The 12,367-nt window shown below is 43.2% G+C and overlaps 1 pseudogene; it reads right to left on the bottom strand.

Moving 5' to 3' along the window:
• Nucleotides 1-12,367, bottom strand: part of LOC130298682 (zinc finger protein 585A-like) — a 72,870-nt pseudogene that overhangs the window by 32,131 nt on the left and 28,372 nt on the right.

Below are 12,367 nucleotides of genomic sequence, written 5' to 3'. Positions count from 1 at the left end.
TACAACTCCCAGCATGCCCAGAGAGCCAAAGGCCGTCTGGGCAGGATGGAAGTTGTAGTTTTGCAATAGTAGCAGAGGCAGTTGTGCTCTGCTACGTTAATGAAGTATACAGCCATCTGTATAGATGGCTGTATACAGTGATCAGAAGGCCACCTCCGTTCCTGCTCCGTCACTGGACTTCTAGCAACGCAGGAAGATGACGGAGCTGGAACGGGGGTGGTAAGTTAGGCTCTCCAGTTAATAACCCATTTTTTTGGTGTTTTTCTTCTCATTTCAGATACGCGAATGCGGAGGACTACATCGGAATCGGTGGACTACGACGATGACCTGCATTTTTTTTCTTTTAATAAAATGGTTAACGAGGGCTGTGGGGGAGTGTTTTTCCTAATAAAAATATTTTAACTTGTGTGTGCTTTTTTTCTTTATTACTTTACAGGCTTAGTAGTGGAAGCTGCCATGTAGACAGAGTCCATTACTAAGTCAGGGCTTAGCGTTAGCCCTAAAAATAGCTAGCGCTAACCCCGAATTATTAACCCGGTACCCAATGCCACAGGGGTACCGGGCAGAGCCGATACCAACAGGCCCAGAGCACCAAATATGGCACTCTTGGGCCTAGGCGGTAACAGGCTGGCATTATTTAGGCTGAGGAGGGCCAGTAACAATGGTCCCCGCCCACCCTGGTAACGTCAGGCTGTTGCTGTTTGGTTGGCATTTGGCTGAAAATGAAAAGACGGGGGAACCACACATGTTGTTTTTTTTATTTAAAAAAACAAACAAAAACAAAACGTGTGTGGTTCCCAGTCTTTTCAGAGTCTCCTAGGAATGTATCCACCTTTTCCAGCCCACGGGAGCACCTGAAAGCTGAACTAATTTATGCAGGAAAAGTCAGCAACCGCCGAGCCGAAAAGTTCGTGACGAATCGAATTTACTGTAAGTTCGCTCATCTCTAATCGCTATCATACAGGTCAGCCCACAGCTTTGTTCAGTTGTACTGTGCCTGGAAAAAAAGGCTGGCTGGGATTTGTAGTGGATAAGAAGGCTTCTGCAGGAATGGGCGGGAGGTTCCTGAGATGAACCCACAGATGAAGGCTGTCTCCTATTGGCCTGGGAGCTGACTGACACATAAGCCAGCAAATCATCGTAAACCTGGTGTGATCATGTGATAGTTGTAAGGAATGCTGGTCAACCTGACGCCATTTCCCTGCCCCTGTACTTCCTGCTTCCTCTGGGCACCAAAACGTGTTCTTCATCCCTCATGTTATCGCACACATTACTCGGGACACACAAGCTGAACCTAGAAGTGTTCAAAAATTCTGCGAGTCACTGCAACCGCGAAATTGGGGTTAACCCCTTAAGGACTCAGCAAATTTTCATTTTTGCATTTTTGCTTTTACCTTGTTCCTTTCTAAAAATCATAACTCTTTCAATTTTGCACCTACAGACCCATATAAGGGCTTGTTTTTTTGCATCACCAATTGTACTTTACAATGACATCACTTATTTTAGAATATAACCTGCGGCGAAACAAAAAAAAAAAAAATTATTTGTGGGTTGAAATAAACTAAAAAAAACGCCATTTTGTAAATTTTGGGGGCTCACGTTTCTACGTAGTGCAATATTTGGTAAGAATTACAGCTTATTTTTATTCTGTAGGTCCATACGGTTACAAGGATACCCAATTTATGTAGGTTTTATTTTATTTTAATACTTAAAAAAATTATAAACTACATACACCAAAATTACCGTATTTTACCGTGTCTTATACGGCGAATACACCCCTATTGCGGTGGTCCCTGCGGCCATCAACGACCGATCGCGGTGATGCCCTGTATTAACCCTTCAGACACGGCGATCAAAGCTGACTGCCGCGTCTGAAGGGAAAGTGACACTAACCCAGCTGTTCAGTCGGGCTGTTCGGGACCGCCGCGATTTCACCGCGAACAGCCCGACTGAATGGCCGGGTTAGTGCTTACAGGACACCGGGAGGGACCTTACCTGCCTCCTCGGAGTCTTCTCCGTTCAGGGATCCCCTGTATGGCCGGCGCTCTCCTTCCTCGTCATCACGTCTTCGCGTACGTGCGTCGGCGTGCGTAACAACGTGATGGCGGCGACGGAGAGCGATGATACCCGGCCGGCAGCAGAGACGTACCATCCAGGGCAGCGGTGACGGGTCCGGAGTGGCGGGGACACATGAGTATTACCTCCTCCTGCAGTAGTCTTCAATCTGCGGACCTCCAGATGTTGCAAAACTACAACTCCCAGCATGCCCGGACAGCCAACGGCTGTCCGGGCATGCTGGGAGTTGTAGTTTTGCAACATCTGGAGGTCCGCAGGTTGAAGACCACTATTGGGTTCAAAATCTTCATTTTTTTAGATTTTGTGCGTCCTATAGGACGAAAAATACGGTAGTATGTTTAAAATTGGCATCTTATGACCCCTATAACTTTATTTTTCCGTGTACGGGGCGGTATGAGGGCTCAATTTTTGCGCCGTCATCTGTAGTTTTTATAGGTACCATTTTTGTTTTGATGGGACTTTTTGATCGCTTTTTATGAATATTTTTATGGTATATGGTATTTTTTTACGTGTACGCCATCAGCCGTGTGGTTTAGCTAACATTATATTTTAATGGTTCGGACATTTATGCACGCGGCGATACCACATATGATACATTTTATTCTTTATTAAATTATTTTATTTAAAAAAAATGGGAAAAGGGGGGTTGATTTAAACTTTTAATAGGGAAGGGGCTAATGAACCTTTATAAAAAATATTTTTTTTACACTTTTTTTTTTTTTTTTTTAAGCCCCCATAGGGGGCTACAACATGCAATCTTCTGATTGCATACACTGTCTAGTGCTTTGCCATTACATAGCACTGATCAGTGTAACCGGCGCTCTATCCTGCTGCGCAGGCATGGAGCAATAGATCGCCGATCGGACAACGGAGAGGCAGGTGAGGTCCCTCCCGTCGTCCGGTAAGCTGATCGGGACATCGCGATTTTATCGCTATAGTCCCGATCAGCTCCGCTGAGCTGCCGGGATTATTTTACTTTCGTTTTACACGCCGCGATCAACTTTGATCGCGGCGTCTAAAGGGTTAATGCTGGGCATCGGCCCGATCGGCTGTGCCCGGCCTTAGCCGTGGGTCCTAGCTGCCGTAGCAACCGGGACCGACCGGGTTTTACCCATTCTCTGCTGGTGAGAACGGTTTAATCCCGATAAACGGGACCAGGGCGCACAGGTACGCCCCGAGTCCTTAAGGACCGGGAATGCAGGGTGTATGCATACGCCCTGCGTCCCCAAGAGGTTAAATCTGCGTTCCGGGGCTCAGCTCCCTCATCCCTAGTGGTGAGTTACTGTATTACTTCTATTACTTGGGATAATTGTCTATAAATGTTCCCCAACACCTATAGGACTTTTTATAATGTGTAAAGTTCTTCCATCAGAATAATGTCCTAGAAGCCAGAAGATAGAAGTGATTTTGTGTCTCTAATCTGGTCATGTCCTGGAATTCTTCATCACTGGAATAAGTCCCTTCTCTCTGAGGTGTTTGGGTCTCCAGTAGCAGCTCCCCATGGATTATGCCTGTTGGGTCTTCTCCATGAGGAGCAGTGAATATCACAACCATATATCACACTCTTTTCCTACCATGTAAACTATAGTGATGACATCGCTGGATCGGTGACTACGTTCTAAAAGAAAACTTTTATTAACAATTGGGAACAAGTTTGGAGATGCAGTATATGATATATGTATAAATGTCAGATATCCTATGTACATGGTTAATATATAGATGTGTTATCTCCATCATTTAGTGCTTTGGATTGGCTTCTCTCCTGTGTGAATTTTTAGATGTTTGATAAGATTTGATTTCCGAGTAAAACATTTTCCACATTCAAAACAAGAAAATGGCTTCTTTCCTGACTGAATTCTTAGATGTTTGATAAGATTTGATTTCCGAGTAAAACATTTCCCACATTTAGAACATGAAAATGGCTTCTCTCCTGTGTGAATTCTTTGATGTTTAAGAAGATATGATTTCTCAGTAAAAAATGTCCTACCTTCTGAACATGAAAATGGCTTTTCTCCTGTGTGAATTCTTTGATGTCTAACAAGATCTGTTTTCTGAGTAAAACACTTCCCACATTCTGAACATGAAAATGGCTTCTCACCTGTGTGAATTCTTTGATGATTAACAAGACTTGAATTCTGACTAAAACATTTTCCACATTCTGAGCATGAAAATGGCTTTTCTCCTGTGTGAATTCTTTGATGTTTAACAAGATCTGTTTTCTGAGTAAAACACTTCCCACATTCTGAACATAAAAATGGCTTTTCACCTGTGTGAATTCTTTGATGTTTAACAAGATCTGTTTTCAGAGTAAAACACTTCCCACATTCTGAACACGAAAATGGCTTTTCTCCTATGTGAATTCTTTGATGTTGAAGAAGATGTGATTTCTTAGTAAAACACTTCTCACATTCTGAACATGAAAATGGCTTTTCTCCTGTGTGAATTTTTTGATGTCTAACAAGATCTGTTTTCTGAGTAAAACACTTCCCACATTCTGAACATAAAAATGGCTTTTCTCCTGTGTGAATTCTTTGATGTTTAACAAGATCTGTTTTCAGAGTAAAACACTTTCCACAGTCTGAACATGAAAATGGCTTTTCTCCTGTGTGAATTATTTGATGTACAACAAGATTTGAATTCCGTCTAAAACATTTTCCACATTCTGAGCATGAAAATGGCTTCTCTCCTGTGTGAGTTCTTTGATGGCTAACAATACTTGATTTCTGACTAAAACATTTCCCACATTGTGAACATGAAAATGGCTTCTCTCCTGTGTGAATTCTCTGATGTCTAACTAGATTTGATTTGTCAGTAAAACACTTCCCACATTCTGAACATGAAAATGGCTTTTCTCCTGTGTGAATTATTTGATGTTTAACAAGATCTGTTTTCTGAGTAAAACACTTCCCACATTCTGAACATGAAAATGGCTTCTCACCTTTGTGAATCCTTTGATGTTCAACAAGATTTCCAATCTGACTAAAACATTTTCCACATTCTGAACATGAAAATGGCTTTTGTCCTGTGTGAAGTCTTTGATGTTTAACAAGATCTATTTTTTTTAATATAACCTTTTCCACATTCTGAACATGAAAATAGCTTCTCACCTTTGTGAATTCTTTGATGGTTAACAAGATTTCCACTCTGACTAAAACATTTTCCACATTCAGAACATGAAAATGGCTTTTCTCCTGTGTGAATTCTTTGATGTTTAACAAAATCTTGTTTCTGACAAAAACTTTTTCCACATTCTGAACATGAAAATGGCTTTTCTCCTGTGTGAATTCTTTGATGTCTAACGAGATCTGTTTTCTGAGTAAAACACTTCCCACATTCTGAACATGAAAATGGCTTCTCTCCTGTGTGAATTCTTTGATGTTTAACAAGATCTGTTTTCAGAGTAAAACACTTCCCACATTCTGAACATGAACATGCCTTCTCTCCTGTGTGAGTTCTTTGATGGCTAACAATACTTGATTTCCGAGGAAAACGTTTTCCACATTCTGAACATGAAAATGGCTTCTCTCCTGTGTGAATTCTTTGGTGTACAACAAGATTTGAATTCCGTCTAAAACATTTTCCACATTCTGAGCATGAAAATGGCTTCTCTCCTGTGTGAGTCCTTTGATGGCTAACAATACTTGATTTCTGACTAAAACATTTCCCACATTCTGAACATGAAAATGGCTTCTCTCCTGTGTGAATTCTCTGATGTGTAACCATTTTTGATTTGTCAGTAAACCTTTTTCCACATTCTGCACATGAAAATGGCTTCTCATTATTTTGCTGAACATCCTGTGATGACTGAGAAGACAGGACCTGTATAACAGGATGAGATGAGAGATCTTGGCTGTGAAGGGCTGAGGGTGTATCTGGGATAATGGAATGTTCTTCATATGTATCTTGTGTGATATCATCATCTGCTTTATAATCTGAAGATATAAGATTCTCCTCTGATCTCCTGCTACAGTTATCTATGAATAAAAATAGATAATATATTTAAGCAATAATCTTAACCCCTTAATGACCCAGGATATTTACATTTTTGCTTTTAACCCCTTAAGGACTGAGCCCTTTTTCACCTTAAGGACTCGGCCATTTTTTGCAATTCTGACCACTGTCGCTATAAACATTAATAACTCTGGAATGCTTTTACTTATCATTCTGATTCCGAGATAGTTTTTTCGTGACATATTCTACTTTACCATAGTGGTAAAATTTTATGGTAACTTGCATCCTTTCTTGGGGAAAAATCCCAAAATTTGATAAAAAATTTTGTACATTTTGCATTTTTCTAACTTTGAAGCTCTCTGCTTGTAAGGAAAATGGATATTCAAAATAATTTTTTTTTTATTCACATATACAATATGTCTACTTTATATTTGCATCATAAAATTGACAAGTTTTTACTTTTGGAAGACACCAGAGGGCTTCAAAGTTCAGCAGCAATTTTCCAATTTTTCACAAAATTTTGAAACTCGCTTTTTTTCAGGGACCAGTTCAGGTTTGAAGTGGATTTGAAGGGTCTTCATATTAGAAATACCCCTTAAAAAGACCCCATTATAAAAACTACACCCCCCAAAGTATTCAAAATGACATTCAGTCAGCGTTAACCCTTTAGGTGTTTCACAGGAATAGCAGCAAAGTGAAGGAGAAAATTCACAATCTTCATTTTTTACACTCGCATGTTCTTGTAGACCTAATTTGTGATTTTTTGCAAGGGGTAAAGGGAGAAAATGTATACTTATATTTGTAGCCCAATTTCTCTTGAGTAAGCACATACCTCATATGTCTATGTAAAGTGTTCGGCGGGCGCAGTAGAGGGCTCAGAAGGGAAGGAGCGACAAATTATTTTTGGGGGGCATGTCACCTTTAGGAAGCCCCTATGGTGCCAGAACAGCAAAAAAAAAAAAACATGGCATACCATTTTGGAAACTAGACCCCTCGGGGAACGTAACAAGGGGTAAAGTGAACCTTAATACCCCACAGGTGTTTCACGACTTTTGCATATGTAAAAAAATATATATATTTTTTTACCTAAAATGCTTGTTTTCCCAAAAATTTTACATTTTTAAAAAGGGTAAAAGCAGAAAATACCCCCCAAAATTTGTAACACAATTTCTCCCGAGTACGGAGATACCCCATATGTGACCCTAAACTGTTGCCTTGAAATACGACAGGGCTCCCAAGTGAGAGCGCCATGCGCATTTGAGGCCTAAATTAGGGATTTGCATAGGGGTGGACATAGGGGTATTCTACGCCAGTGATTCCCAAACAGGGTGCCTCCAGCTGTTGCAAAACTCCCAGCATGCCTGGACAGTCAACGGCTATCTGGTAATACTGGGAGTAGTTGTTTTGCAACAGCTGGAGGCTCTGTTTTGGAAACAGTGGCGTACCAGACGTTTTTCATTTTTATTGGGGAGGGGAGGGGGGTTGTATAGGGGTATGTGTATATGTAGTGTTTTTTACTTTTATATTATTGTGTATTAGTGTAGTGTAGTGTTTTTAGGGTACAGTCACACGGGCGGGGGTTCACAGTAGTTTCTCGCTGGCAGTTTGAGCTGCGGCAGAAAATTTGCCGTAGCCCAAACTTGCAGCCGGATACTTACTGTAAACCTTCGCCCATGTGAGTGTACCCTGTACATTCACATTGGGGGGGAGAAACATCCAGCTGTTGCAAAACTACAACTCTCAGCATGTACTCTATGTAGTCTATCAGTGCATGCTGGGAGTTGTAGTTTTGCAACAGCTGGAGGCACACTGGTTGTGAAACACCGAGTTTGGTAACAAACTAAGTGTTTTGAAACCAGTGTGCCTTCAGCTGTTGCAAAAGCTACAACCCCCAGCATGTACGGACAGCGGAAGGGCATGCTGGGTTATGCAACAGCTGGAGGCATACTACTTTGGCTGGGGATTGTAGTTATGCAACAGCTGGAGACACACTGGTTTGCTACTTAACTCAGTGTTTCACAACCAGTGTGCCTTCATCTGTTGCAAAACTACAACTCTCAGTAGTCACCGACAGCCAACGGGCATGCTGGGAGTTGTAGTTATGCAACCAGCAGATGCACCACTACAACTCCCAACATGCACTTTAGCTGATTGTGCAAGCTGGGAGTTGTAGTTATACAACAGCTGAAGGTACACTTTTCCATAGAAAAAATGTGCCTCCAGCTGTTGCAAAACTATAAGTCCCAGCATGCCCATAAGGGCATGCTGGGAGTTGTGGTGGTCTGCCTCCTGCTGTTGCATAACTACAGCTCCCAGCATGCCCTTTTTGCATGCTGGGAGCTGTTGCTAAGCAACAGCAGGAGGCTGTCACCTCCTGCTGCTGCTCCAGGCACAGGTCAGTCCCGCCGCCACATCTCCTGGGGCCCCGATCCCAACAGGGACGCCGGGGATCGGGGTCCCCAGCTCCCGGGGTCCACGTCCCGCACCCGCTCACGTCCTCCGGGAAGAGGGGCGGAGCGGGTGCGGGAGTGACACCCGCAACAGGTGCCCTGATTGGTTGGCCGGTAAACCGGCCGACGAATCAGGGCGATCGTGAGGTGGCACCAGTGCCACCTCACCCCTGCAGGCTCTGGCTGTTCGGGGCCGTATCTGACAGCCCCGAACAGCCTGTAATTCCGGGTCACCGGAGACCCGGAATCTGCCGCAGATCGCTGGACTGAATTGTCCAGCGATCTGCGGCCATCGCCGACATGGGTGTCATCATGACCCCCCTGGGCGATATGCCGCGATGCCTGCTGAACGATTTCAGCAGGCATCGGGCACCGGCTCCCCTCCGGCTAGCGGCAGGGGGCCGGGATTTGACAGGACGTACTCAAACATCCTGAGTCCTTAAGGACTTGGAAAAGGGGCCGTTTGAGTACGTCCAGCGTCCTTAAGGGGTTAAGAGACATATGGGGAGATTTATCAAAACCTGAGTAGAGGAAGAGTGGTGCAGTTGCCCATGGCAACCAGACTGCGAAAGAGAAAAGTGAAAGAAGCAATGTTATTGGTTGCTATGGACAACTGCACCACTCTTCCTCCATAACTCTTATTTTTTCATCTACAGACTAATATGAGGACTTGTCCTTTGTGAACCAATTGTACTTTGTAATGACACCTTTCTTCTGAAGGTTATAAATAATGCTGCAGATCCGTTACGTGCGACCCTACCCTAAATGTCATAAGTCACATGGTCACAAGGGGGCGTGGCTATGCTGCAGTGGGTGGGTGGATAGCAGGGTGGACGGGATTTACTGAAGTAATGCTATCCACCCACCCACTGCGGCATAACCACGCCCCCTGGAGACCATGTGACTCATGACATATTGTCTCTGGCCGCATGGAATGCTGGGAAAGGTCAGAGACAACAGTAAATAAAAAGACTTGCTCTACAGCACTTCTGGGTGGGGTCCTGTGCATGAAAACCGGACAAAGTGACGCAAGGAGGAAATAGAAGCAAATAACACAGAATTATAACTAGACGTCATGGGATCAAAGGCTGAAGAAAAGAAATCCTGGAATATCCCTTTAAAAAAAAGCGCTATGGGATTTATTTTATACTTATATAATGCAGCATAGGCTATTATTAGAGAACATTGAAGATGTTCTTGTGTATGCCTTGTGTTTACCTGTTTTAGCTGATGTGGCAGGCATGGGTTCTCAGCCGTCCCTTATTCCTATTTTAGAACAGAAATTATTTTCTGATACATTTCCCATGAATCCTCTGGCTTTGCATAGAGGGTGCGGGGTCTCATCACTGCACCTGGTCGTCTAATTAGGTTGTTGGTGCTGGAGTTAAGCCAGGTGAACTGATTAGACTCATATATGGGTTGAGCTCAGTTCACATTATCTGCAGTTTTGATTAATTTTCTTTTTCAAAGTGCGTTTTTAACCCCTTAACGACGCAGGATGTATATTTACGTCCTGCGCCGGCTCCCGCCATATGAAGCGGGATCGCGCCGCGATCCTGCATCATATCGCGTCGGTCCCGGCGCTCATCAACGGCCGGGACCCGCGGCTAATACCACACATCGCCGATCACGGCGATGTGCGGTATTAACCCTTTAGAAGCGGCGGTCAAAGCTGACCGCCGCTTCTAAAGTGAAACTGAAAGTAACCCGGCTGCTCAGTCGGGCTGTTCGGGACCGCCGCGCTGAAATCACGGCGTCCCGAACAGCTGACCGGACACCGGGAGGGCCCTTACCTGCCTCCTCGGTGTCCGATCGACGAATGACTGCTCCGTGCCTGAGATCCAGGCAGGAGCAGTCAAGCGCCGATAATGCTGATCACAGGCGTGTTAGCATCACGCCAGTGATCAGCATAGGAGATCAGTGTGTGCAGTGTTATAGGTCCCTATGGGACCTATAACACTGCAAAAAAAAAGTAAAAAAAAAAGTGTTAATAAAGGTCATTTAACCCCTTCCCTAATAAAAGTTTGAATCACCCCCCTTTTCTCATAAAAAAAATAAAACAGTGTAAAAAAATAAAAAATAAACATTTGTGGTATCGCCGCGTGCGTAAATGTCCGAACTATAAAAATATATCATTAATTAAACCGCACGGTCAATGGCGTACGCGCAAAAAAATTCCAAAGTCCAAAAAAGCGTATTTTGGTCACTTTTTATACCATTAAAAAAATGAATAAAAAGTGATGAAAAAGTCCGATCAAAACAAAAATCATACCGATAAAATCTTCAGATCACGGCACAAAAAATGAGCCCTCATACCGCCCTGTACGTGGAAAAATAAAAAAGTTATAGGGGTCAGAAGATGACATTTTTAAACGTATAAATTTTCCTGCATGTAGTTATGATTTTTTCCAGAAGTGCGACAAAATCAAACCTATATAAGTAGGGGATCATTTTAACCGTATGGACCTACAGAATAATAATAAGGTGTAATTTTTACCGAAATATGCACTGCGTAGAAACGGAAGCCCCCAAAAGTTACAAAATGGCGTTTTTTTTTTATTTTGTCGCACAATGATTTTTTTTTCCGTTTCGCCGTGCATTTTTGGGTAAAATGACTAATGTCACTGCAAAGTAGAATTGTCGATGCAAAAAATAAGCCATAATTTGGATTTTTAGGTGGAAAATTGAAAGGGTTATGATTTTTAAAAGGTAAGGAGGAAAAAACGAAAGTGCAATAACAGAAAAACCCTGAGTCCTTAAGGGGTTAAAGAAATATTACCATAAGGAGAAAGTGGTTTGACCTATAAATCACGATTGAGGTGTTTTTCCACATTTCATTTGCATTTTTTACCCTTTTTTTCTGCCTTTTGGCCGTAATTTTATAAAATAGCTGTAAAAGTTACAAGTAAATAGCAAAATTTTTGCTAAGATTTAAAAACATTTTATTCATGCATAATGGAGTGAAAAGTTAAAACCGTATACAGTTTTTTCCAAAAAAACTGATGCAACCGGACATCATTTTTCTAACTGTATACTGGTTCAAATTTGTACACACGTTTTGATACCGTTTAGTCCGGTTTTGAGGAATCCGTTCTTCATCAAAAACCTGATATGGGAACCGTATTGCAAAAACATGGTGTGACTGCACCCTAATCTCCCGCTACTTCTCTGGTGAGGCTCGTGGTACAGGCAATTTTTCAGAGAATATTACCTTGGAGGTCCTCTCCTTCAGCTTGCAGCCTAAGTCCCTGAAATGATTTTTAAGGACACTCCACCTACCTCTTACTTTGTCATTGGTGCCAATGTGTACCATGACTGCTGGGTCTTCTCCTGCCCCACCCAGCAACCTGTCCCCCTAATAATAGAGTCCCCCACTACCAGTACCTGTCTGGCCTGCCCTGCACTCCTCCTTCCATCCTTACTGGAGCAGACACCCTCCTGGTGGTCAAAAGCAGTATCTTGCTGCAGCATCGCTAACTCTGAACATCCCCTCATCTGCCAACCGGGCAAACTTGTTGGGGTATAAGATCAGGACTAGCCTCCCTGACACTTCTCCCTCTACCCCGTTTTCTAACTATAACCCAGCTAGCTGCCTGACTGTCCTGCACCTCCATCCCACTATCCTCCCCACCTCTACCCCACAGAGTGCCCGCTCAGTACCCAGCAGACTCCTCTCCATGTTGTCAATACATCTCAGTCTTGCCAGTTGCTCCTCTAGATCCAGGATCTGGGCTTCCAAATGAACAACCCGCACAACAATATGCACCCTCCAACTGCTGTTCAAGGATTGTATACATTGACCAAGATGCACACTGGATAGCATTGTCAAACATGGAGTCAGTGCGGGGGCACAGGAGGGGTATCATATCAGTGTGGGGGTACAGGGGGGT

Source organism: Hyla sarda, chromosome 1 (genome assembly GCF_029499605.1).
Source record: "Hyla sarda isolate aHylSar1 chromosome 1, aHylSar1.hap1, whole genome shotgun sequence".
Classification (NCBI taxonomy): Eukaryota; Metazoa; Chordata; class Amphibia; order Anura; family Hylidae; genus Hyla; species Hyla sarda.
Note: the sequence above shows the minus strand (reverse complement) of the source record. Positions and strands in the feature narration are given on the sequence as shown.